Below are 27,054 nucleotides of genomic sequence, written 5' to 3' on the forward strand. Positions count from 1 at the left end.
GAGAGCAAATGTTTTGAGAATGATGAGGGCAATGAATGTACAAATGTGCTTTACACAATTGATGTATGTATGGATTGTGATGAGTTGTATGAGGCACTAATGAAACAATTTTTTAAAATGTTTTAAAAAATTTAAAAAATCCAGTCTCCTAGCAAATTGAGACGAGGGGACTTTCTGAGCCTGACTCCCTGGTATACTCTATAAACCTTGAATAGAAACTATCTGAGGTGACATTTTAGTTAATGGCCCAAAAGTTATTATCCATGAGTATGACGCTATATTTTTTAAAATCTGTATGAGACTAAAAGACAACAATTAATCAAAGGGAAAAGGTAAGAAGATAAAGTGGCAGGGAAACCAGAGTACTGAAAACAGAACCACCAGAATGCAAGTGAAAAGAATGGTGACATACTGTGAAAAACACAAATGCTACTAACAACCACATGAACTAGAATGGTTTTGTTTTAATATATAAATTATTTACACCGTTAACTTATCATGAAAGTACTGTATTTGTTCATTGTCCATTGTGTGCTCAGAACTAAGCTGGATATTCCTTTGTTATTTATTTATTCAATAAACACTTTTATGACCCTGGTGCGGTGGCCACTGCCAAAGTACTAGAACACAACTGTGAATCGAAGAGGACAGTTTCTGCTTTCAAAGAGTTTAGAGTATGAAGGGCAGGTGAACATGATCAAATAAACTCCCTAAGCAATGTAAAACTGCAAATATGTACACCTTCATGAAGAGAGACAGCTTGTAGAGAAACCTGCCAGTGATAGCTGGAAGCCAAAACACGTTACTGCTGAAGACAAAAGAAACCATTAAGGTTTTAGTTTGGGTTTTTCAATGAACGAGTACAAGAATCGATCTGTTCCCTGAAAGGTAAAAAACGTAAATTAGACTAAAAAGGAAAGGAAGACAGAGTCAGACAGAAAGGCATGTACAAATACCCATGAAGACCATAAAATAAAGTTACAGCAAAGAGAGCAGAAGGGCACAGGAGACAGGGACAAGCTGTGGTGGCCTTGAGTTATGTGCCAATATTCCAGTGAGGATACTGAGGATATCATCAGATGGATACAGATCATCGTTCACAGACTTCCGGCATCAATCTCCCATGAAAGTTGTAGCTTAGATGAAAGAGAAGAGCAGATTAATTCAAGAAATGCTTTGGAGATAAAAACCAATAGGACTTGATAATTAATGGTCCAGATATATGGGAGGAGAGAAAATAATGCTAACTTCTAGGTTTGTAGCATTCATTGAAATAAAGACCACAAGAACATTAAGATTTTTATGGGTGAATTTTAGGGATCTAGAGAAACTAAATTCAAAGTGCTTTTTAAGCATCCAAATACAAAGGTGATATAAGGACTGCAAAATGCCAAAGACACTTTCTCATTAAAGGAAACAAAGCCAACAGTATTGAAAGTAAAATACTAATTATAACTCATACATCCCAATTTTATAGTGTAATGTTGACTTAAGGATGTACATATAATAGATCAATGGAATAGAGTTCAAGGTTCAGAAACAAACCTTCACACCTCTAGCCAAATGATTTTTCAACAAGATCTCTCAATGGGGCAAAGAACAGTCTCTTCAAATGGTGCTGGAACAGAGATGAGCAAGCAAAAGTTTAAATCTGAAGAAGTATGGTCAAGTGCCTTCAGGCAAGAGGCTGGCCTACAGTGTGGATTGCCCTTTGGGCATTTATTTGTACTAAATGCATTTTTTTAACATTTGCCTAAGCTTATCGGAGGTCTAGGGGCCTAGCAGCTGAGGTTCCAGAAAACAGGTAGTGCTGCTGAAAGCAAAATAACTGTATCTTTAATGTTTTCAGATCTTTGACTTCTCACCTGTTAACTCCCTAATGTCATAATCATGAGTATAGTGTGTGAGTTGTGTGTGGGCAGTACAACGAATGGAACCCAGCAGAGAACTAGAGTGTTATGGGAAAGGCAAAGGGTAGAAGAATGGGTAAGGAAGTTTGGGGGTTAGAGGTATGTCTGGTTTCCACCTCATAGGTATCAGTCTTGGGCTGGCATAGTGGGAGGAGACCAGACGTTCTCCTACTGCCATTTCCTCAATACTTCACACATACCAGGATACTTACATTTAAAACAAAAACCAAAAAAGCATTGGTGAGTATCGTGGATTGAACTGTGTAACCTGAAAATGTGTCAACTTAGGGAATCTAGGGCGGATGATCCCTTCAGGACGAGTGGTGTGAGTGGCGATACTGGGAGGGTAGAGGGAGAGTGGGTTGGAAAGAGGGAACAGATTACAAGGATCTACATGTGACCTCCTCCCCGGGGGACAGACAACAGAAAGTGGGTGAGGGGAGATGTCGGACAGAGCAAGATATGACAAAATAATAATTTATAAATTATGAAGGGTTCATGAGAGGGGAGGGAGGGGGAAAATGAGGACCTGATGCTGGGGGCTTAAGTGGAAAGCAAATGTTTTGAGTATGATGAGGGCAATGAATGTACAATTGTGCTTTACACAATTGATGTACGTATGGACTGTGATAAGAGTCGTATGAGCCCCCAATAAAATGGTAAATAAATAAATAAAAATTAAATGCCATAAAAAATGGTAGTTGTATTTTGATGTAATCATCCCTTGGGTTGGGATCTGATGTGGTCAACACTGATCTGATATAAGGAAATTAGGGCAGGATACAACGCCCTTAGATCACAACCCTGGTCTAATATAATTCCCTGGGGTATGCCATGCATTGCTTTTTGTCTTACAGGAGTTAAGTGGTGGGAGAAGTTGCCAGAAAGGGATCTAAAAGCATCAAGAAAAAAGAGTCAGGAGCCCATCCTTTGGACTCAGGGTAACTGGGCTGGGAACCCAAAAATCTACTAGGAATATCAGACATGTAGATGCTGAAAGTAGATAAAGACTGAGAGGCTGAGAGGCAACAAAGAAAGCCTTCCTCTAGACTAGAGTTTGCGCCCTTATTCTAGTCTCCTAAACTGTGAGAACAAATTTATTTGTTAAAGTTATCCACTTGTGATATTTCTGTTCTTTAAAGCATAGATGATAAGATTGTGAGTGTATGGAAATTTGATGTGAGTGTAAGAAAGTACCATCTAGGTGCATCCTCAAAAAGTTAAGCTTGTAATTCTTTTTTTTTTTTTTTAACATTTTATTAGGGGCTCATACAACTATTATCCCAATCCATACACACATCAATTGTGTAAAGCGCATTTGTACATCGTTTCTCAAAACATTTTCTCTCTATTTAAACCCCCGACATTAGGTCCTCATTTTTCCCCTCCCTCCCCGCTCCCCCCTCCCGCATGAGCCCTTGATAGTTTATAAATGGGTATTTTGTCATATCTTGCCCTATCCGACGTCTCCCTTCACCCACTTTTCGGTTGTCTGTCCCCCAGGGAGGAGGTCACACACAGTTCCATGTAATCGGTTCCCTCTTTCCTACCCATTCTCCCTTTACCCTCCCTGTTTTGCCACTCACACCACTGGTCCTATAGGGCTCATCCGTCCTGGATTCCCTGTATTTTCAGTTCCTATCTGTACCAGTGTACCTCCTCTGGTCTAGCCAGACTTGCAAGATCGAATTCGAGTCATGGTAGTGGGAGCGGGGAGGAAACATTTAGGAACTAGAGGAAAGTTGTATTTCTCATCATTGTTACATCGTTACATGACTGGCTCATCTCCTCCCCGAGACCCCTCTGCAAGGGGATCTCCAGTGGCCTACTAATGGGCTTTGGATCTCCACTCCGCACTCCCCCCATCATTCACTATGGTAAGATTTTTTGTTCTGATGATGCCTTACACCTGATCCCTTCGACACCTCGTGGTTGCATAGGCTGGTGTGCTTCTTCCATGTGGGCTTTGTTGCTTCTGAGCTTGATGGCTGCTTGATTACCTTCAAGCCTTTAAGACCCCAGACGCTATACTTTTTGATAGCCGGGCACCATCAGCTTTCTTCACATTTGCTTATGCACCCATTTGTCTTCAGTGATCCGTTCGACACCCCGTGATCACACAGGTTGATATGTTGTTCCATGTGGGCTTTGTTGCTTCTGAGCTAGATGGCCGCTTGTTTACCAAGCTTGTAATTCTTATACAGTATCGTAATTGCTGTCAGCTATTATAACTGAAAATGATTCAAACTTGTACACCTATGTTCATATATTTACAACACCCCCAAAGTGAAAACAATACAAATGCTAAACTGATGAAATAAAATATGAAAAAAAGGTATGTATTAATTAGCCATAGAAAAATAAATGAGGTTTTACTTGAATACATTGAATGAGCCTTGAATACATTAAGTAACAGAAGGCAGACACAAAAAAGCTGCGATTCTATTATAGAAAACATCTAGAATAGGCAAATCCAAAGAGACAAAAATTTAATAGGGCCTTGGGGGAAGGACTTTATTTAATGAGAGTTTGTTTGAGGTTACGAAAATGAATGGTTATAATGACATTATATTATGTTTTACCACAATAGAAAAAGTAAAACAGTTCCAATACATAAAATACTGACTGTAAAAGACACTAACTAAAAGAGAAAAGACTCATCAAATAGGCTCTAGCAGTTGGACAGGGTGTTCTAATAATAGGAGGGTTTTAATTGGGGCTTGAAGTAGGGAGGGAAAGTGACCCCAGAATATGCATTTTTACAAGGCCCGAATGTGTATGCATGTTGATGCTTAAGAAACCCAGATTCAGTAAACACCTCAAAACTTTCATATTAACTATCATTTAGTAGGGTAAAAGCCTCTGGAAAGTTATATTGACTATGTGTTCAATTTTTATACATGTAGAAATCTGGTACTTAAGTTATTTTAATGTAAAATAATCTTCCCATTTAATTCTTTCTCTGAGTACATTTAACTCTGTATTAGTTTGATTACCCAAAGTCCGAAACTCATGACTTATAATAGGGTCTCCAAGACCTTTTAAATGAAGATTGCAACAAAACTCCTATATAAAATAGTTCAGTTTCTATATTAAAGGATTTTTAGATATTCTATAACAGGCACTGCCGGTTCTGAAGCCAATCACAGAATGAGCTTCAGCTTTAAAAGTCAAATGGAAGTGTGTGGGGCTTTTTTCCGTACCACTGAGTCTAGTTTTGACTCATGGTGACCCCATGTAAAAGCAGTTGTTCCACAGGGTTTTCTAGTCTGTAATCTTTGAGTAAATCAACAATGCATTTGATTTGTTCTTAGAATCTTTTTGGGGGTGGGTTATGAGGACTTCTTTCTGTGGAATGACCAGGTCGGTTTGAACTGCTAATCTTTCAGTTAAGTGTTTAACTGCTGCACCATACTAGTAAGTTCCTTTTAAGTTCCTTAAAAGTCAGGTAGAGTGACAAAGTGTACCTAGGCTAGCCTTCCACAGAGAATCAACATCTGTGCAACCCAACAAAGACGGATGCTTTGAGTCCATAGCAATTAAAATCCAATTAATTCTCTTCATTCTAATGTCATGTTTACTAAGTTTTATGAAATCATCATTTGACTTCTTATGCCCTCAAAGAATGAACCGAGAAGACATTCTAGTTTTTGTGTTAAAATACTGACTTTTAATTTAAAAACTGTCAATTTGGAATTAAAGAGGATAAACTGCAAAAGAAATAGGAGTTTTCAAAAAGCTGCCACTAATTTCCATGTAAAATTCAGAAGCTCTTTTATACTAAATATAAATTAGCACCACCAAGGATTCCATTTACAACAGCATCAAAAACTGGAAACAAAAAAACTTTAAGAATACACTTTAATGTACGATCCATGTTGTACACTGGTACAGATAGGAACTGAAAATACAGGGAATCCAGGACGGATGAGCCCTACAGCACCAGTGGTGTGAGTGGCGAAACAGGGAGGGTAGAGGGAGAGTGGGTTGGAAAGAGGGAACCGATTACAAGGAACTATATGTGACCTCCTCCCTGGGGGACAGACAACCGAAAAGTGGGTGAAGGGAGACGTCGGACAGGGCAAGATATGACAAAATAACAATTTATAAACTATCAAGGGCTCATGAGGGAGGGGGGAGCAGGGAGGGAGGGGGAAAATGAGGACCTGATGCCGGGGGTTTAAGTGGAGAGAAAATGTTTTGAGAATGATGTACAAATGCGCTTTACACAATTGATGTGTGTATGGATTGTGATAAGAGTTGTATGAGTCCCTAATAAAATGGTTAAAAAAAAAAAAGATCCATGTAAAGAGACCACCAAAACACAATGTAAATAAATGGAAGACACTAATTCTTACTAATCTACAAACCCAATTTGTCAAAACTAAGCAAATCCTTTTGTGCTAACAGTTTAAGAAATGGCAGATTTTTTTTTAAAGGTGCAAATAAGCACAGACACACAAATACACACAACTGTTTTAAATAAGAGTAATTACAAAGAAGGGCCTTACTAGATAGTATAAACATTAGCTGAGATCAGCATATAGGTGTAAAAATCAATCTATTAGAGAGTTCATACATACAAAAATTTACTAAATGACAAACCAAGACTTATTGAATGACCTGTGTTGAGATCTATTCCAGTTCTTCAAGAAAAAATAAATTGGATCCCAACATAATATCAAGCTCACACACAAAAAAAGTAGGAGCAAGGGAGGTTTGTTGAGTGACTTCTAGACAAATAAAGATCCAATCATAAAAAGAAATGCAAAATAAATCTTTTTGCTGACAAGACCAAAAGTGTCTGAAAATATACTTGTGCTGAAAAGGATACAGAAACAAAATAAACCACCTATATCTTTGAGTCGGCTCACTGTATATCCTCTACAGAAAACAATTTACACAAATTACACATTCCCTGTGGGCCAGCAATTCCCTTTAGAGAAACTTATCTTGCAGATACACTTGCACTTGTGGTCAAAGATAAGTTATCAGCACTAGCAAAAAAGATGCATGGCTGCAAAATACTCCATTGAAAGGAGAGTTTTGGATGTAAGGCTAATATTGTGATCTTTTGCTCTGGACTCACTGCCATCAAGCCTCTTCTGAATTACAGGGTTGCCATCAGTCAGAATTGATGTAATGACAATGAAATGAATGCAAAAGATCACAAGCAGCCTTACATATACAAACATATCCCATCAATGCAGTATTAAATAGTATATATTAAAAGAAACAGCCTATTTAGAGGAAAACATCATGAGTATTTGGTTAGCTTAGAGCCCTTTGGGGCATTGTGTTTAAGTGCTCAGCTGTAACCCACCAGCCACTCCTTTCCAGAAAGATGTGGCAATTGGCTTCTTAAAGATATATGGCCTTATCTAGCTCAGAAGCAACAAAGCCCACATGGAACAACATATCAACCTGTGTGATCACGGGGTGTCGAACGGACCACTGAATACAAATGGGTGTATAAGCAAATGTGACGAAGAAAGCTGATGGTGCCCGGCTATCAAAAAGTATAGCGTCTGGGGTCTTAAAGGCTTGAAGGTAATCAAGCGGCCATCAAGCTCAGAAGCAACAAAGCCCACATGGAAGAAGCACACCAGCCTATGCAACCACGAGGTGTCGAAGGGATCAGGTGAAGGCATCATCAGAACAAAAAATCTTACCATAGTGAATGATGGGGGGAGTGCAGAGTGGAGATCCAAAGCACATTAGTAGGCCACTGGAGATCCCCTTGCAGAGGAGTCTCGGGGAGGAGATGAGCCAGTCATGTAACGATGTAACAATGATAAGAAATACAACTTTCCTCTAGTCCCTAAATGTTTCCTCCCCGCCCCCACTATCATAATCTGAATTCTACCTTGCAAGTCTGGCTAGACCAGAGGATGTACACTGGTACAGATAGGAACTGAAAATACAGGGAATCCAGGACGGATGAGCCCTATAGGACCAGTGGTGTGAGTGGCAAAACAGGGAGGGTAAAGGGAGAATCAGTAGGAAAGAGGGAACCAATTACATGGAACTGTGTGTGACCTCCTCCCTGGGGGACAGACAACCGAAAAGTGGATGAAGGGAGACGTCGGACAGGGCAAGATATTATAAACTATCAAGGGCTCATGCGGGAGGGGGGAGCGGGGAGGGAGGGGAAAAATGAGGACCTAATGTCAGGGGTTTAAATGGAGAGAAAATGTTTTGAGAAACGATGTACAAATGCGCTTTACACAATTGATGTGTGTATGGATTGGGATAACAGTTGTATGAGCCCCTAATAAAATGTTTAAAAAAAAATTATACAGGGTTCATGAGGGAGTGGGGAAAGGGGAGGGAGGGGAAAAAATGAGGACCTGATGCCAGGGGCTTAAGTGGAGAGCAAATGTTTTGAGAATGATAAGGGCAATGAATGGACAAATGTGCTTTAACAATTGATGTGTGTATGGATTGTGATAAGAGTTGTATGAGCCCCTAATAAAACGATTAAAATCTTAAAAAATGAAAAAAAAGAAAACAAAAAAACAGAAGGAAAAAAAAAAAGATTTATGGCCTTAAAGAAACCCTTTGGGGCAATTCTAATCTGTCTTATTGGGTTGCTATGAGTCAAAATTGCTAATGGAATGTTAATGAGTCAGTATATAGTATATGACTATGTTAGCTTTTTAAAGCGGAGAAGGGAGAAAGTAATGTATTACTATATATGCTTTTTATATGACTGTACATGGAGGATACATTTTATGGGCACTTACCTCTGAGTTTAGAAGTCACCATTGGGGGATAGGGAAGGATGAAGACCCTGTTTTCAACAAACCTTTTTTAACTGTACTGTATCCAGTAAATATATGCATTTTTCAAATGAAATGTTTTATACTTTAATTCTTCCCTACTCCCAAGCCCCAAAGTATTCTGGCTTATAGTTCAAAAAGGTTAATGCCAAACTTATCCTTCCCTATAATATACCAAAGCTACACTTTTTCTAAAGATAGGTAAGTCTTTAAATGATACGCAAGTCTCTTGTTGTGCCTATCCACACATTATTCATATTGGCTAAATCATAGTTTGAATCATCTATTTCAAGTTACAATTGAAAAGTGGCCGTCATAATCAATTTCTAATCATAGCACTCTTCTCACATCACAGATGTCAATTCTTTCTGACAGGCAGCAAAGATCCTCATCTTAACCATGGCTTACCTCTCGGCTGCAATATATCCAAAACAAAACATTAAGGAGAACTAGTATAATAAAAAAACAAATGGAAAGTATTTATAATGAATAATTGTCCTTTCATACTTTTGAAGGCAAATGCATATCCATACCAGTGGTTCTCAACCTTCCTAATGCCATGACTCTTTAATACAATTCCTCATGTTGTGGTGACCCCCCACCCCAACAAAAATTATTTTCATTGCTACTTCATAACTGTAATTTTGCTACTGTTAGGAATTGGGCGACCCCCGTGAAAGGGTCATTTGATCCCCCAAAGGGGTCGCAACCCACAGGTTGAGAACAGCTGCTATCGGCGCTCTCCTGTTTATTTCACTTGAAGATAAAACTATTCAGGAATGAGAAAGCAAAAGAAAAAAAAGAAAATGCTAACATCTCAAAAGTTAAGTTCCTCCCAGTAAACTTCAAAATGATCAACTGCCTGAATTAGTTAAGACAACCCTCAGACTACTTCTTTTGAGTTCTCGCAGGGACCAAACAGTACAGATACGATATTCTGCCCACACAGAAATATCGAGTCAATAGATGATTATTAATTAATTCAGTATACCATTCTACACAATAGGTCTAACTGAGAAGACAGAAAATCAATAATTCTATTTAAACATTAACATATTTTATATCTTATTTCTCATATGCCTTTTATCCTCAAACCAAATAGTACTTGCAGAGGTATTACCCACAACCTAAACTTAATACTCTTGCAGGGAAGCCGAAGGCATCTCATCTAACTGTTAATTTATTCATTTGTCTCCTTTGCTATAAAGTTTCATGCTTTTCCAACAGTAGTTTACCTTAAAAGCAATTATAATTGCAATTGATCAATCTGCCTGAATCTAATATCTGAAAATAATCTGAAAAGTTAAAAAAACATATTTTAAAGTTTCATTTTAGTTGATGCAATTTACTAACTGCTAGGACTTTTCAGTCTAAATAATGTCAAACATGACAGAAGAATTAATCTGGTTAAAGAATGTAATCAGGGGTCTCGGGGAGGAGACGAGCCAGTCAGGGTGCCATATAGCAACAATGAAAAATACAACTTTCCTCTAGTTCCTAAATGCTTCTTCCCCGCCCCCACTATCATAATCTGAATTCTACCTTGCAAGTCTGGCTAGACCAGAGGATGTACACTGGTACAGATAGGAACTGGAAACACAGGGAATCCAGGGCAGATAATCCCTTCAGGACCAGTGGTGTGAGTGGCGATACTGGGAGGGTAGAGGGAGAGTGGGTTGGACCTCCTCCCTGAGGGACGGAAAACAGAAAAGTGGGTGAAGGGAGACGTCGGCTAGGGCAAGATATGACAAAATAATAATTTATAAATTATCAAGGGCTCATGAGGGAGGGGGGAGCGGGGAGGGAGGGGGAAATGAGGACCTGATGCCGGGGGCTTAAGTGGAGAGGAAATGTTTTGAGAATGATGAGGGCAATGAATGTACAAATGTGCTTTACACAATGGATGTATGTATAGATTGTGATAAGAGTCATATGAGCCCCTAATAAAATGATTTAAAAAGAAAGAAAGAAAGAGTGTAATCACTAGCCCATTACACTATAATAATTAAATTTTCTATTTTCCTAACCCAAAACTGACAAAACCCAGAGACTAAATGGATCTGTGGACACTTAGAGGTGTATGGACCACTAAAAAGGCAAGACATCATGAACAAACACCATCAAAAAAGGGGGTAGAAAGTTTGCTAAATCTGAGAAGGATATAAGATTGAGAGAGTCAGAATTTAGAGGGTAAGTAAAAAAAAAAATCTTGCTACAAAATCAAAGAAACCTTTGTAAACAAAAGTACAAAACATGCTGACTAGCTTCCATCTAAGTCTATGCACTTCCAAAGGCAAAGGTTTCCATTGCTCTACTTCTTCCCTTAAGAATTCTGAGCTCTGATTTACACCTCACGCAAACAGCAGTTTTAGTAACCTCAAGGGACTCAAACTGCATTCTTTTCTTTTTTCCAAACTGTATTCTTTTAAAATGTTGAGTTTAAGGAACCAAAAGTCTGAAGAGCAAAATCAGGGGTGTAGAGTAGATAAGGAATGTTTTCCAACAAACTTCTCAAAGAGCAGCCCTTTAAGAATGACAAATTACATATATTTTCATAATGGAAAACCTTTCCCGGCCTTTTTCTTACCAATTGTCTTAGAGCTCAAATTCTGAGCGCTCAGTCACAGAAGGCAACAGATGAGTGTTAGCTCAAAACCCATTTGCAGAGCCCTCCTACAGAGAGTAAGCCTCCACCGAATTCCTTATGATCTTTAACCAGGATATAGATTATCTTGCCCCCAGGCCCAGTGCATTGGAACGTAATTACCTCCACCCCTACCCAGCCAGCCCTGGACTGCACCTGTGATTACAGGGCCTGGCTTGGTACAAAAGACTGCTGACCTCCACTAACTGAAAGGCTAAAGGTTTGGGTCCACCCTGCAGGGACTCCGAAAAGGAGTAGAACTTAAGGGGAAAAAAGGAAGGCAGTGGTGGCTGAATGCTATACAACAAAGTGAAAAATACTGAGGAAATGAGATTGACTTGAATGACAGGCTTGTACAGAAGAGAGGGATATAAGACTGGCAGACTCTAAAATAGGATGACTCTGAATGCCAGGAACTTGGACTCTTATTCGGTTTGTTTTAGCATATGTGTTAAGGTTAAGGCGGTGGGTAAAGTTGGCAAAAGTAGTGCCAGAAAGTCCTACTTTGCAAGGAATAGACTGAAGGAGAGCTAAAACTAGCCCAGTGTTGAAGTAAGAAAGAACTGGACTAACAGTGGGTACACGGGCACTTCACAGAAAAAGCATAGCTTGATGTATGTGTGAGCGATTTCATAGTTCCATTCTAAAATTCACATTTAGCATGTCTGCATCAGTATGCTTATGATACTTTCAACAGCCTTCTCCAGGAAACTGATAAAAATCAACTTATAAAAACTCAGACTGTAAAATGTGGCCAAACTATGGTATGCTGTGCTCCTCCCTCTCTACCAATCATTCCTCTATTGTTGCAAGATGGCCCTAAAGATAATGCAGTAAATCCAGCCTAATAATATTTTCTAAGTCATTAAGCCAGCAAGGGTGTGTCTGGTGTGTGTGTGTGTGGGGGGGGAATTATCTCCAGAAACAACATTTGTAGTAACACTGCTTTTCTTAGGTAAAGACTGGGGAAAAGCTCTTAAACTTGGCACATAATCTTTAATAATGGTTTTGCAAAATAAACATTCTCAGTTAGCCAACCTATATATATATATATATATATATCCAAGGTAAAATAAAGTAAAATCTCCACTAAGCACCAGTAATAGTACCCCTCCTAAAGTGCTTGATATTCTCAATAAAAATTTAAACTTATACACACCCACTACTATACCTACTTACTCAAAAAGCTAAAAAAATCATCTTAGAGAAAAAACATTTTAAATCAAGGTTTTCTAATCCTTCTCATCCAAGAATAAATGGAAATTGTCAAACAATTAACTTTAAGAAATGTTTAAAGCTAAGGATATGCATATATCCAAATACTTTTATAAAGAATAAAAATGAAGATAAAACGATAGGCAATTCTCAAAAAAACCAACAACACTATAGGCAATTCTCAATGATCAAGCCAGTTTTATTTTAAAAGGCCCATCGAAGTTGTTACCCATATTCTTTGAAATGGTGGTTACCCTTCTAATTATACAATCTACAATACTGACAACCCAAAGCACAAGAAATTTATCCCAATATAGTGAAAAATACTAGAATACCCACACCCTTAGAAAATTGTGTATTAAAATAATGGTCATAAATTCCTGTATGTATAGAAAGGCAAGGAGGGCTTAATTTTAACCACAAAGAATAGGTAGTTGAGTGAAACTTATGGTGAAGGCTAAGGAATGGTTTGATTTTGTTTTCAATACTGCAGCTAGTTCCCAGAATAAGAATTACTGTATATACTCGAGAATAAGCTGAGTTTTTCAGCACATTACAAAATCATTTTATTGGAGGCTTGTACAACTCTTATCACAATCCATACATACATCCGCTGTGTCAAGCACTTTGTACATCTGTTGCCCTCTCATCATTCTTAAAACATTTGCTTTCTACTTGAGCCCTTGATATCAGCTCCTCATTTTCCCCCTCCCTCCCCACCCCCCTTCCCTCATGAACCCTTGATAATTTATAAATTATTATTTTCTCATGTCTCTTTTTTTTAAATCACTTTATTGGGGGCTCATACAACTCATCACATACATACATACATAAATACATTATGTCAAGCACATTTGTATATTTCTTGCCCTCATTCTCAAAATTGAGCCCTTGGTATCAGCTCACTTTTTTTCTCCCTCCCTCCCCACTCCCCCCTCCCTCATGACCTCTTGATAATTTATAAATTATTTTGTCATGTCCTACACAGTCCGACGACTCCCTCTTTTCACCCACTTTTCTGTTGTCCATTCCCCAAGGGAGGTTATATGTAGATCAGTTATGTTATAATCGGTTCCCTCTTTCTACCCCACCTTCCCTCCACCCTTCAGTATCGCCACTCACCACTGGTCCTGAAGGGTTCATCTGTCCAGGATTCCGTTTCCAGTTCCTATCTGTACCAGTGTACAGCCTCTGGTCTAGCCAGATTTGTAAGGTAGAGTTGGGATCATGATAGTCAGGGGGGAAAGCATTTCAGAACTAGAGGAAAGTTGTATGTTTCATTGTTGCTACACTGCACTCTGACTGGCTGTCTCCTCCCCACGACCCTTTTGTAAGGAGATGTCCAGTTGCCTACAGATGGCCTTTGGGTCCCCAATCTGTACTCCCCCTTATTCACAATGATTATTTTTTGTTCTTTGATGCCTGATACCTGATCCCTTTGACACCTCGTGATCACACAAGCTGGTGTGCTTCTTCCATGTGGGCTTTGTTGTTTGAGCTAGATGGCCGCTTGTTTACCTTCAATCCTTTGAAGACCCCAGATGCTATATCTTTTGGTAATCGGGCACCATCAGCTTTCTTCACATTTGATTATGCACACATTTGTCTTCAGTGATCGTGTCTGGAAGGTGAGCATCATGCATTGAGGGAGTACTTGAGTGGAGACCCAATGTCCATCTGTGATCTTAATACTAAACCTATATATGCACATATATCTATTTCCTCATCATCATATATATATTTACATATGTACATGCCTATATTTAGACAGCTATAAATGCCCTTTGTCTCCTAGTTCTTTCCTCTATTTCCTTTTACTGTCCTCTTGTTCCACTATCACGGTCAACCTTCATTTGGGTTTCAGTAATTCCTCTCGGGTTACATTGCCCTTGATCAATCCCTACCAGGCCTCTTACACCCTCCTCACTACCGATTTTGAATCACTTGTTCTCTTGTCCCTGGGTTTGTTACTGCAGCTTCCTTTGCCTCCACCTCCCACTCTCCCAAGTCCTCCCCCCGCCCCCCCCAAAAAAAACATCGGACCTGTTGTTTTCTCCTCTGGATTGTTTATCCAGCCTATCTTATCTGGGTAGACCTGCACAGATAATAATATGCACAAAAACAAGACAGATAAACAAAGCAACACAACAAAACAACAACAAAAAACAATGACAAAAAAGAGAAAAGTTTGTAAATAGTTCAAGGTCTGTTTGTTGACCTTTAGGAGTGCCTTCCAGTCGAGTCTGACGAGTCTATTTTTGGTACTCCCTTGGGACTTCCTTGCTCTGCTCCCTTTGCTGTTCTGTTGCAAGCCCTAGTGTTTTCCTCAGTGTGGTGGGGTCAGATCGAGCTCAATTCCTACACTGTGTCTTCGGTGTTGTCCCCTGTAGGGCTATGGTCAGTGGGGGTCTCGTGGTGGGGCCGGCCATATGGTCCTCTCTGTGCATTATTGGCTGCTCTGAGCAGGGATATTGATTGTCCTCAAGGCTTGGTGGGCCAGGATGAGCTCCACTCTCTTCCTCACCCCCCATTTGCTCCTGTGTGCTCTGATCAAACATGTCCCTCTCTCTGAGCTATAGCTTCAATGTTCGGCACATTTTTTATGCAGTTTTTGTGGTAAAATTAGGTGCCACGGTGGATTTCAGGGTTGGCTTATACTCAAGTATATACGGTACTACTTTATTAAGTGAATGATTCAAGTAGAGACATTTAAAAGGGCTTATCTTTTTCTGTAATAGAAATTTCAATGGGTGTATATATACAAATCCATTGTGACCCAGTTTTCCTGGGATGCTTATAAACAATTTAAGTAGGAAAAAAATGGAAGAAAAATGAAAAAGAATTATTGGGAAAGCAGATTTTCAAAGATACTAGAATAGCTTTTCCAAAGGACTACCCTCCTGTCCTAGGAATTGACCAAAATAGGAATGTGCAACAAAGGGCTTGGGGAACATGGACTAGGAGTTTCTATTGATGACACACACAAGAAGCTTAAGATCTTGTCATCCTTCTCTTGCTGTTCTGATATTGAATGTGAGAAGACTTTAAGGAGCATGGCACCAATTTTGTTAAAAACCGACCTGGTCTGAAGAAGCAGGCTTGGTTTCTGGAAGAAACCTAGCAATCAGTCGATTTGAGTTGCTTTGGGAAGAATTTGGACAATAACAGGAAGAGTTTATTGAGAGTTGCTATGTACCAGGCATCATGATAAGAACTTTACAGTTATCTTTTGGCTTTCTAACCACCTTATTGGAGGTCTAGTGGAGCTGTCTGGTTATGTTGGACTGATACCCACATGTAGGTGGTTCAAACCTACCAGACACTCCATGGGAGCAAGATGAGATTTTGTGGTTCCTGCAGAGCAGTGGTTCTCAACCTCGGTCACGACCTCTTTGGGGGATGAACGACCCTTTCACAGGGGTCACCTAAGACCATATTTCCGATGGTCTTAGGAATGGAGACACTGCTCCTCTAACCATCTCCAGGCGGGTCCGCCCAAAAGCAGATACTCCCACAAACGGGGGTCACCAAAACATGAGGAACTGTATTAAAGAGTCAAGGCATTAGGAAGTTTGCAAACCACTGCTGTAGAGATTTGTTGTTAGGTTCACTTTGGCTGATCCTGACAGCATTTGAAATGCCAGCATAGCTTCTAGCATCATAGCAACACACAAACCACCAAAGTATGACAAACTGGGAGCAAAGTGATGGCGTACAGAATTACAGCCTCAGAAAAGCTATAGAATCAACTCAATGTTAGAATCAACTCAATGTTAGAATCAACTCATTGGCAGTGAATTGGCTGGATAACCATATTAGACCAAGTTTAAGTACAAGCAGTGGTCAGTAACTTGCCTAAAGTTGGTCTGCAACTCTAAAGCCAATTCTCACCCCCTTTCTCTCCTAATCCTTCTTTGTTTGAATCATTACTTTATAACCCTTTCATTTAGCATCCCCAATACCATAATTCACACCATCTAATTATATGAGGCAGAATTTCCAAGTTAAAAATAAAGCAAGAGAAGTTAACATCTTTAACTGTCCTCCCCCAACCTTCTTAGCCTAGCCAGGAAAACTGAACCAATAACGAAGATAATTATTTATTGCAATTATAAAGGGAGGGAAAATACAAGCTTACCTATTCAATGTTACAGACTATTTGAAACAGCAACTTTTTGTGAGTATAAATACATATTATAAGAATGGATCAAGAAAGCAGTTTTAATGATAATATTTATAGGGAAACACAAAATAAATTGAAAGTACATAAAGTAATCGAGGTACCAGTGGCACCAGAGACTGAGACACGCTAAGACTGAGCAGAGCAGAAGGCAGTCTTAAGATTGAGAGGCAAAGTAATGACCACAGAACAAGGTAGAGACCAAGGGACCATGTGACCCAGTCTGGGGACCAGAGAGACATGGCTGCTGATTGAGAAGACGTGCTGCTGTGAACAAAAGATTTTATCTTAATGTTTTCTAATCTTGGCTTGTAATAGCCTGCTAATTTCCCTAACAAATCCCCATAAGTGGTTTATTAGTGATCCAAATTGGTGGTAAGGAGGGTGTAGGAGGCTTGGTAGGGTGTGATCAAGGGTAATGTAACCAAGAGGAATTACTGAAACCCTAATGAAGGCTGAATATGATATTGAGACAAAAGGAAAGTAAAAGGAAATAGAGGAAAGAGCTAGGAAAGAGCTTTTTTTTTTTCTTTAGGGGAGAGCGCGAGGTCTAAATAAAGGCATGTACATATATATGCAAATATATTTATGAGGCTGTACAAATAGATCTATGTGCATATATGTATAAGTTTAGTATTAAGGTAGCAGATGGACATTAGGCCTCCACTCAAGTACTCCCTCAATGCAAGGATATTTTGTTCCATTAAACTGGCATTCTATGATGCTCACCTTCCCGATACAACCACTGAAGACAAAGGAGGTGCATAAGCAAATGTGGTGAAGAAAGCTGATGGTGCCTGGCTATCAAAAGATATAGTGCCTGGGGTCTTAAAGGCTTGAAGGTAAACAAGCGGCCATCTAGCTCAGAAGCAACAAAGCCCACATGGAAGAAGCATACCAGCTTGTGTGATCACAAGGTGTCTACGGATCAGGTATCAGGCATCAAAGGACAAAAAAAAAAAATCAAATAATAGTGGATGAGGGGGAGTACAGATTGGGGACCCAAGACCCATCTGTAAGTGTGGACGCCATTACAAGATGGCGCCGGACAGCGACCGCATCGTCAGAGCTAAGCTGTAAACAAGCTTGTTGCGCATGCGCTGCCAGCCGCTCGCTACGCATTATCAAATTGCACCAATCCTGGTAGGACACGTCACCGAGCAGGGTATTTATACCCGGGGTTTTAGGAGCTTGGGGTCTTCCGCAGCTGACCTCGGAGCAAGAGGCAGCTTAAATAAACTTCGCAGATTGCATCTACCAGAAGGGTCCTGACCATTCTTGTCTCGGTCCGTGTTGCGCCGTGTCATCCGCGCGCGACATGTAAGCAACTGGACATCCCCTTACAGAAGGGTTGCTGGGAAGTTGAGCCAGTCAGGGTGCAGTGTAGCAACGATGAAGCATGTAACTTTCCTCTAGTTCCGAAATGCTTTTCTCCACCCACCACCCACCATCATGATCCCAATTCTACCGTACAAATCTGGCTAGACCAAGGGGTGTACACTGGTATGGGTAGGAACTGGAAACACAGGGAATCCAGGGTGGATGATCCATTCAGGACCAGTGGTGTGAGTGGAGGGTGGAGGGAGGGTAGGGTGAAATGGGGGAACCGATTACAAGGATCTACATATAACCTCCTCCCTGGGGGATGGACAACAGAAAAGTGGGTGAAGGGAGAAGTCAGACAGTACAAGATATGACAAAATAATAATTTATAAATTATCATGGGTTAATGAGGGAGGGGGGTGCGGAGAGGGAGAGGAAAAAATGAGCTAATGCCAGGGGCTTAAGTGGAGAGCAAATGTTGAGAATGATGAGGGCAATGAATGTACAAATGTGCTTTACACAATTGATGTATGTTTGAATTGTGATGAGTTGTATGAACCCCTAATAAAATGATTGTTTAAAAAAAATAATTTTCCATAGCCATATCCAATACTTTCTGTTTCCACCAAGTACTAATTACAGATATAATGCAGTGGCATGCCTCTTTAAAAGCACCCTTTCTCAACTAGTATCTACCAGCAGGGTGACCCTGTGGGGTCCAATTTTATTTAAGTTTTTCCTCTGGAAAAATTTCTTATTTATATAACTTGAATACACTACTATTTATTGAATGAACTAATTCAACTCCCAGCCAACCACCTCCAAACCGTGAAGTTACAAATAAGTAAAGCCCAAGTCATTAAAGGAACTTCTTACATTTACCCATTAGACCTTTCTCTGAAATGTCTAACCTAGCAGTACCACCAGTTTTTAAAATAGCAAACTTAAAAAAAAAAATCTTCCTATAGTCATGAAAGTCTGCAGTATGAAACTATAATCATATATAATTTAAAACTCAAGGGCATAAAAAGGCAATTCTCCACATTAGAAGGAAAAAAACCTCATTAGAAGGGAAAAAAATTTCAGTCTTTTCTTGATTATATCCTCTCTGATTGTATGAAGCTTCAAAAACAAACTGAGATACCACTATGGTTCCCTATAAGTGAATTTCACCACTTGTCCCTACAAAAACAAAGAACTATCACTTTTCATCATCTATCTCTTCTCTTGCAGCTTACTAGTGTTTCTAGTTTGTTTTTTTGGGTTTTGTTTTTAACAATTGAGAGAACCAGACAGACTCAGAGAAAGCAGATGCTGGTCTACTGAAGAGTGAGAACACAGGCAACTTGCCATCCCGCTAAACCGGGACAGGCTTGGTGTGTTGTCAAGCCCCACTTCTAACGTGAGTTTCCAGGTCTATCTCCTTTTACTGCACTTCTCAGATACCATGCTTTTTGACAAATTGATGCCATCATCTTGTTTTTCTTTTATTTATTTTTCTAACAGCACATGCTTCCTTTGTGTCTGTCACACTTTGGTAATTCACATACTATTTCAACATTTTCATAAGGTCCCTGCACACTTAATAGACTACAGTACAATGTAAACTACTATATGCCCTAGGAAACCGGGGGGAAAAATTATGACTCCATTTATTGGGCTACTCATTTTATTGTGGAATTTGTTTTATTAAGGTGGTCTGGAAAAATTATATTTCCAAGGTACACTTAAAATCAATGAAAGATCAAATAAAGCAATGAAACTCAGTAACCGATTGATCAATTAAAGCTACATTTGACTAGTATAAACATAGCAACTGTTGTGACAAATCAAACTTACCTCTCCCTCTCTCCCATCTACACACACACAAAGCTTATAAGTCTATTACTAGTTTATCCAAGTTGCCTTGCTTTACCAGGGGAGCATGTCCAGACGTCATGTCAGTGCAGTACCAGGTGGACTGGGCATCATGTGGTATCAAAAAGCAAGCAGAAAAACTACTACGTTACTGATGAGGAAGTAAGGCATTCTGTGACTGACCTACCTCCATGTTTTTGCTTTCTTAAAGTATTCACCCAGAAGCATGCACTTCATTTTATTATTAACATAATTTTTTCCCAGCAAGATGAGAAATGTGCCAAAGTTTATTTGGGTACATGATTGAAAGGGTAAGAAAAAACAAACAGTATTTACATCCTTTTAACAGCTTTCAGCTTTCAAATCTTTCTTTCCAAGACCCCATAAAATGCACTTGGCTTCACTACTCATTTAAGTGTATTTTAGTGTGAGGTAACAAGATGCACTATTACTGTGGGAATGTATTATGATTAGGCCAAGCATCAGCTGCAAAGTTGACACATCCCTAGGTCCTATAAGATTGCAGTTCTCAAATGTCTTCAGCATGTAATATCCTATCTCTCAATGCCTCTAGTCACTGCAGTCAACACTTGTCAAGCAGAACAGCTCTTGCTTGCAGCCATTATATGATGTCCTTCCCTGAACCTGCTTCTACTACTTATTAAACCTAATCATGGTTCATGGCTCACTGGCCCAATGAAAGACTGGTGTCCTGTGGCTCCTAAAAGACCTGTCATTTCACACACACGGGAGAGAGAGAGAGAAAGAGAGAGAGGGAATGTGTTGGGGTTTCAGTGTGGCTTTAGAGTTTAATAACTCAGGAGTTGTTAATAGTCCTCTTGGACATCCTTGCCCTTACTGTTAAAGAACCTCACAAATCAAGAGCATGTGTAACTAAGCCATTTTGAGATACAAGGAAAACGATTGGGCACTTTGAGTTACACAAATCTCTCCTGGTACCCCTTGCTAAACTACTGCAAAAAAAAGGTTCAGGGGGCAATCTGACATCTTCTGCCTACACAAGGGAGACTCCAACTCCACACAACTCAAGGCCAACAGCCAAAAAATAGAGGTCAGACAAACCTCACCCTCCATCTTTCTTTACCTATTCTGACACCAACTGTTCCACCAACACTCTGCTTTTCGACTGGGTTCACAGTGGCCACTCTGCCTGTCTCAAGTCTTGGTGCTGCTCTTCTGTTATACCTCATGGTCTCTGGTTTGGCCTGACTCCTTTGCTCTGTCCCATGGTCTCTGTGCCACAGCCTAGTGCCTCTGGTCTCAGCCTCTGCTACTTCAGACAAAGATCTCTTCCTGGCTCAAAGGCAGAAGCCTCAAGAAACCACGTTGTTGAGAGGCTGATGACCAGACCAATGACTTGGATGTTGGCTGAGGAGAGGTGTTGCTGTGGACTAATGACTGTATCCTTAATGTTTTCTGATCCTGGCTTGTGGTAACTTATTAACTTCCCTAATAAATTCCCTTAATCATGAATTCTGTCTGAGTTCTGTGTGGTTATTGCAATGAATTATCGAATATAGGCTAGAAGTACAATGCTATAGGAGGAATGACTGGTGTCAGGGTAGGTAAAGATAGACATGCCTGATCCCTGCCTCATGCCCATAGGGAAGCCAGAGAAGGTCAGATACGCACCAAGGAAACAAAGGATGGTAACTTAGTTCACACCCTTTAGGAAGGAAGGAAGAGACTCTGAAACGCACTCTACCTTAACCCTCCCCGAGAGCCATGGTTTACCTATTGGGCTGCTAACCTCGAACCCACCAGCTACTCAGTGGGAGAAAGATGAGGCTTTCTACTTCCTTAAGGAATGAAGTCTCTGAAACCAAAGGTAGCAACTCTACTGTCTTAAGAGTCGTAAGTCAGAACTGACTCAACGGCGGTCAGTTTGGGTTTTAATCTATCTATTAGCACAGCAGAGAATTCCCTTCAAAATGGGATTATAACCACAGGCACAGATGCCAGAATCTGTAACACATTTCGTAAGTGATTCTGGCCATATTGACATCTCAACTATGAATTTATTCTAAAACATGAACTCTGCCCACTCTGTGCCTGTCATAATCTAAAGTAAAGGGTTTACTTTAAGTCATTACTCAACTGAATTTTTAAATATTACAACTTTCTCATTAATAAGAGTGGAGACAGTCATACCTTCTACTATTTTGGGAGAAGGATACAGGCCTGTAGCCTCTAGAAACTTAACAGGCCAGAAAACATTGCAGAAAAGGTACAAATTTGATTGAATTAAGACAAATATGGGGTTGAATCTTGAGCTTAGTTACCTTCTAAACCGTTCAATGTGCATTAAAACCATATAACCTCTTAAGTCAAAGCTTCTGCTTCAGTAAAATAAGTATAAAACACCATCTATATAAAAGTAGATAATGAGGAGCGATAAAAGGAAATGGGTAATGTGAGGTGTTCGATGCCTGCTGCTGGGTGCCACAAAGACCTGATGGTAACAATAAATACTAGTTATGATCCCTTAAAGTAGTGGTTCTCAACCTCCCTAATGCCCAGACCCTTTAATACAGTTCCTCATGTGGTGACCCCCCAACTATAAAATTATTTTCGTTGCTACTTCATCACTGTAATTTTGCTGTTATGAATCTGGTGACCCCTGTGAAAGGGTCGTTTGACCCCCAAAGGTTGAGAACAGCTGCCTTAAAGTATAGCATTGAGAACTCTGATGAATCCTCACTACATGGAAAGGGAAAAACTGCACTAACTGAAAGCCACCTTTTAAGTGGCAGGCACTTTGTTAGGCCCTTATTACTCAAATTTTAAGAAGTATTTCCCACAAGTTTTAAAGATGTTCAATAATTAAGCAGGCCATAGTTATAAATGGTGATTCTAATCCAAGGTCTTGCTTACATCAAATGCTAGAGAGGCTCTACTATACTACATCTTATATAGCCATTTTTGAAAACATGCTCCTCTCAAATAGTGGTTTCGTTTGGAAGGAAGTTAAAAATCTGCCAAAAGGAAGTTAAAATTGAACGTATTTCTGAGGCAATAAATTTCAAGCCCAACACTGATTTTTAGATCGTTAATCAATGGTTATGTGTTGGATTTGTTAACGGCAGCAGTTCAAAACCATTAGTCAGTCCTCAGAATAAAGAGGAGACTACTCCCACACATATCATAGTCTCGGAAACCCACATGAATAGCTGGATATAGGGTCAGTCTAAGTAGGATTCAACTGAGTGATAGTGCGTTTGAGTTTTCTTGGGCGATCATGACTACTATTATAACTAGGGTTTACTATTGTCAGGTGCTGTGAAGTTCATTCTGACTCATAGTGACACTATGTACAACAGACTGAAACACTGCAGTCCTACGCCATTCTCAAATTGTTGTTTTACAAAGCACCACAACCAATCATTTCAAAAATAATAGTCTGTGTTATAGAAACCATCATTTATAAAATCTAAGCCAAAGGTAAGCTGCAGTATGCACCTATGTACACACACTATGAATATCCTTCGCGCTGACCAACAACCGAGACCACTGCTTAAACCAGTGCAAAAGAATCTGGTGGTATTTCCATTCACTCAAGATTACGAGTCTGATACATAAATAGCACACCCCAGGAATAAATCTTAGGAGAAAAAAATCTTTCCATAAATATTTAAAATCTTGGAAAACCAAAGGGGTAGTTCTACTCTGACCCACAGGGTCACGATGAGTTGTATGTAGTCTAGTCAGTTGTGTTGTATGGTAAATCTTTTTAATGCCTCACAAACTATTATTTCCAATAAGTTGTTCAAGCTTGCTGATTATTAACAAAAATGTAAGGTTTAATTTTTCAGTATTTCACCAGATAGGAGAATGTTTTATGATCCCATACTAAATTATAAGGGTATTCTAAAAACTAAAATTCTAATTGAAGTGTACCCTAAGCTTACAACATGGACAATTCAGAATTGTTTTAAACCTCTTTTTGAGGAACACCTCGAGTGGCTTGATCAAAGTTAAGGATCTTTCTCTCCAAAAGATGCACATATAAACTTTTGCAAGCTACATTAAGATACCCCATGAAAATTCATTGACAGCTCCCACCACAACTTACCATGAATTCATAAGCCCCAAATAAAGGGTCCTTTTTTGCAAATTATTTGTTGTTCAAGATATTTTTCTCCCAGTTTTTAAAAATAGTAACATTCCTCAAGGTATTACGTTTCCCAAATTACAAAAACTAGCTACCCACAGCCTTGCATTGAAGGGACTTCAGCGCTTCCAGTACTTAAAAGATGGTGTCTGTTATCCATTACTAAGAGTACTCACAAGATGTGTGTCCCTGAACTAAGGGTGGCAAAGAGAATTTCAAACATCATCAAGGTAAGTGACCTTAAGAAGTTTAGAATCTAGTTGTGCCCAGTCTGTTCCACTAAAGAGGAGGAGAGAGAAAGAGGGAAAGAACCAAAGAAGCCTTTCAAAATTTTTCTTACCCTGGAGCGTGGGGTTGGGGAACCTTTACGTGGAAATCTTTTAAGTAGATGGGTAAAGGAGTAATACAGGGGAAATGGTCAAAATATAAATTCACCAAAAAATTTAAAACAATTCAATTTTCTAACAAAAGCCCAAGAATGTGTTTACCAGTAGTATATCACTCACATAAAAACCAAAAACAAAAGTCACTCCCATAAAGTTAATTCTGACTAATGTAGATTTCTATGGCTATAAATCTTTATAAGAGCAGAAAGTCTCATCTTTCTCTCAGAGCAGCTGGTGGGTTCAAACTGCTGACCCTGTGGTTAGCAACACAACTCGTAAACTTAAACACCTATGACCAATTCTAGAAGTTAAATCAACATGACAATAGAGAATAAAAGACAACATTGACTTAGGTAGAATGGAATTAATAAATAGGAAGATGGCACAATTTCTCTAGTGACTATACTTTAAATGTTTCTGAAAACTATTAGAATAACAAAGAATTTAAGCAGCTGGGAAACAAATACATAGCATGTATACTGTCTGTAGGAAGATGTTTCAAGAAGTTCACTTAAAACACGGAACTGAATGAAAATGGAATTTTTCTATCAACTTTTGTAAAGTCACGTGGTATACATCCATTATCATGGTAGATATCACTAACCAATCACACTACCCTTTGTGTCAATTGAGCCTCAGAATTTCTCAACAGAATTCCTCCAGTGACTTCCAGCTTAACAGAGTTGAACCTATTCATTGTTCTCAATAGCTCTATTTCAAACACTGTTCAAGTAAAAAGTAAACTAAAAGCACCACACACTAATATATGCCATGTTAAACAATGTTTCAACAAGTCTCACTTATTTTGCAGCTCAAAACACAAAATACTCTTTTAAAGTGCTATTAACATATAAAAATATATATTTCCCACAAATGACCTTCATCCAGAAAGATACTCTTAAAGAATAGCATCTTCCTATGAACGAGTTCTAAAAAGCTTTAATTCTATTTTTGGCAGCCTTCATTTTCTGACTCAATGTGCATTAAAATCCACACCAGGTAGGTGCATTCACTTTAAGTGAGCACAAGAAAGGTAAAATTACACAAGCCTACCATTTGAAGTGAAGATAAAAATATTCTTAGAAAAACAAAAAAAAAAAACAGTAATTCAGATCTGTAAATAGTTAAAAGAGCATTTTGTTCCTGCAGTACAAAATACAAAAAACCAATGAAAGACTAAAGGGAACAGACACTACTGTTTCTCATCCTTCCGTTTGACAGAGCTCACTCAAGAAGTGAGAAGATAAAACGGGGAAACACAAATTCCTGGAAGTAAAGAAGTATTTCCTAAATACTCAAAGCTAGTAAGCAGCATGTAATAGTCTACAACGAAATCCACTTCCTAGCCTAATCTGGCTGGGGTCTCGTAGTACAGGTACATAAGCAAACTTAATAAATGACAACGCAATCTTAGGAATAATAAACAACAAACAAAGGGATAGTCCCACCCCAATTCCAATGTGTGCTAACACAAAAACAATACATTGCTTTGAAAACAGTTATCTGTTAGTGCCCATTAGAGGGAACTAAATATATTTTAACTACTTTTTAAAGAAAGTTCCCCTAGCAAAAGCTGCCAAGTAGGCACCACCTCAAATCCTGCATACCATAAAAAGGGCCAAGGGGCTCTACACCCAAACTGTTCACACCTTTTCCCTATTATTTTCTGTTACTTTAAGGCCTACCTAAGCAATGTTTAACTCTAAGTACAAAAGTATACTAAACATGTCTGCCCAGGAACTTCTCTCTCAAGCACAGTGTGAAACCTAAGCCATCTGCAAAGACATGAGATAGCCCTTGAAATGGTTCAAACCCTTTAAAAAGCAATTTGCATCCCACTGTCAGGTGGTGCTTTCTTGTTAGGACCAGTCACCACCCCCAACCCCCACCCCACCTCCGCAGGAAAAAAAAATCCAAACTCACTGCCATAGAATTAACTCATAGCGAACCTCTAAGACAGGGTTAGAACTGCCCTTGTGAGTTTCTGAAACTCTTAGCAGTAAACAAGCCATAGTATTTGGAGGGAAAGGAATTTAAAATCTGTCCTAAGTGGCCTACATATAGAGAATTTTTTTTAAAAACTACGGTCCGTAGGGCCAAAGTAACTAAACATGACCCCAGGAAAGCAGCTTTGCCAGCTGGGCAGTTACTGCTGAAAGGAGCTTGGGGCCAAGACCAAATAGTGAGTGAGGACTGGTTAGCATGAGCCTTCGTTCTTGGCGGCCCCATCCTTATTACAAGTTGAGTAGCAAACGGCATAAGTAACCACTGATGATATTGTGGTTACTCCATAAAGTTTGAGCATGGGATAGGAAAGGGGGCGAATGGTTATGTGTAAGCCTGCGATCCGCAAGGTCAACAGTTCGAAACTCCCAGGCCCTGCAAAGAAGATATGACTTGCTATTCCGGAGACAGTCTGGGAAACTCAAAAGGGGCCAGCTCTACTCCGTCCCATAAGGACTTCTCAAGGGTACTGCTGAAAACCTCAGCTTTTCTACCAAGGGGCCAGAAGGGGACCGTGGGATCGGGCCTCCCTTCCCCTTATTCCGGAGTAGGCACCCCCAATTCCCCAAAACGCACACCTGGGGCCGAGACCCCTGCCGACGGTTGCTAATCCCCCTCACT

At 39.6% G+C, this 27,054-nt stretch overlaps 1 protein-coding gene across 1 annotated transcript in view; it reads right to left on the reverse strand.

Annotated features, from left to right (window-relative positions):
* JMY (junction mediating and regulatory protein, p53 cofactor) overlaps window positions 1-27,054 on the reverse strand; it is an 87,081-nt gene that overhangs the window by 58,692 nt on the left and 1,335 nt on the right. The window lies entirely within an intron of this gene.

This window comes from Echinops telfairi, unplaced genomic scaffold (assembly GCF_000313985.2).
Source record: "Echinops telfairi isolate 266 unplaced genomic scaffold, ASM31398v2 ScPeMD7_7469;HRSCAF=8507_1, whole genome shotgun sequence".
Taxonomy (NCBI): Eukaryota; Metazoa; Chordata; class Mammalia; order Afrosoricida; family Tenrecidae; genus Echinops; species Echinops telfairi.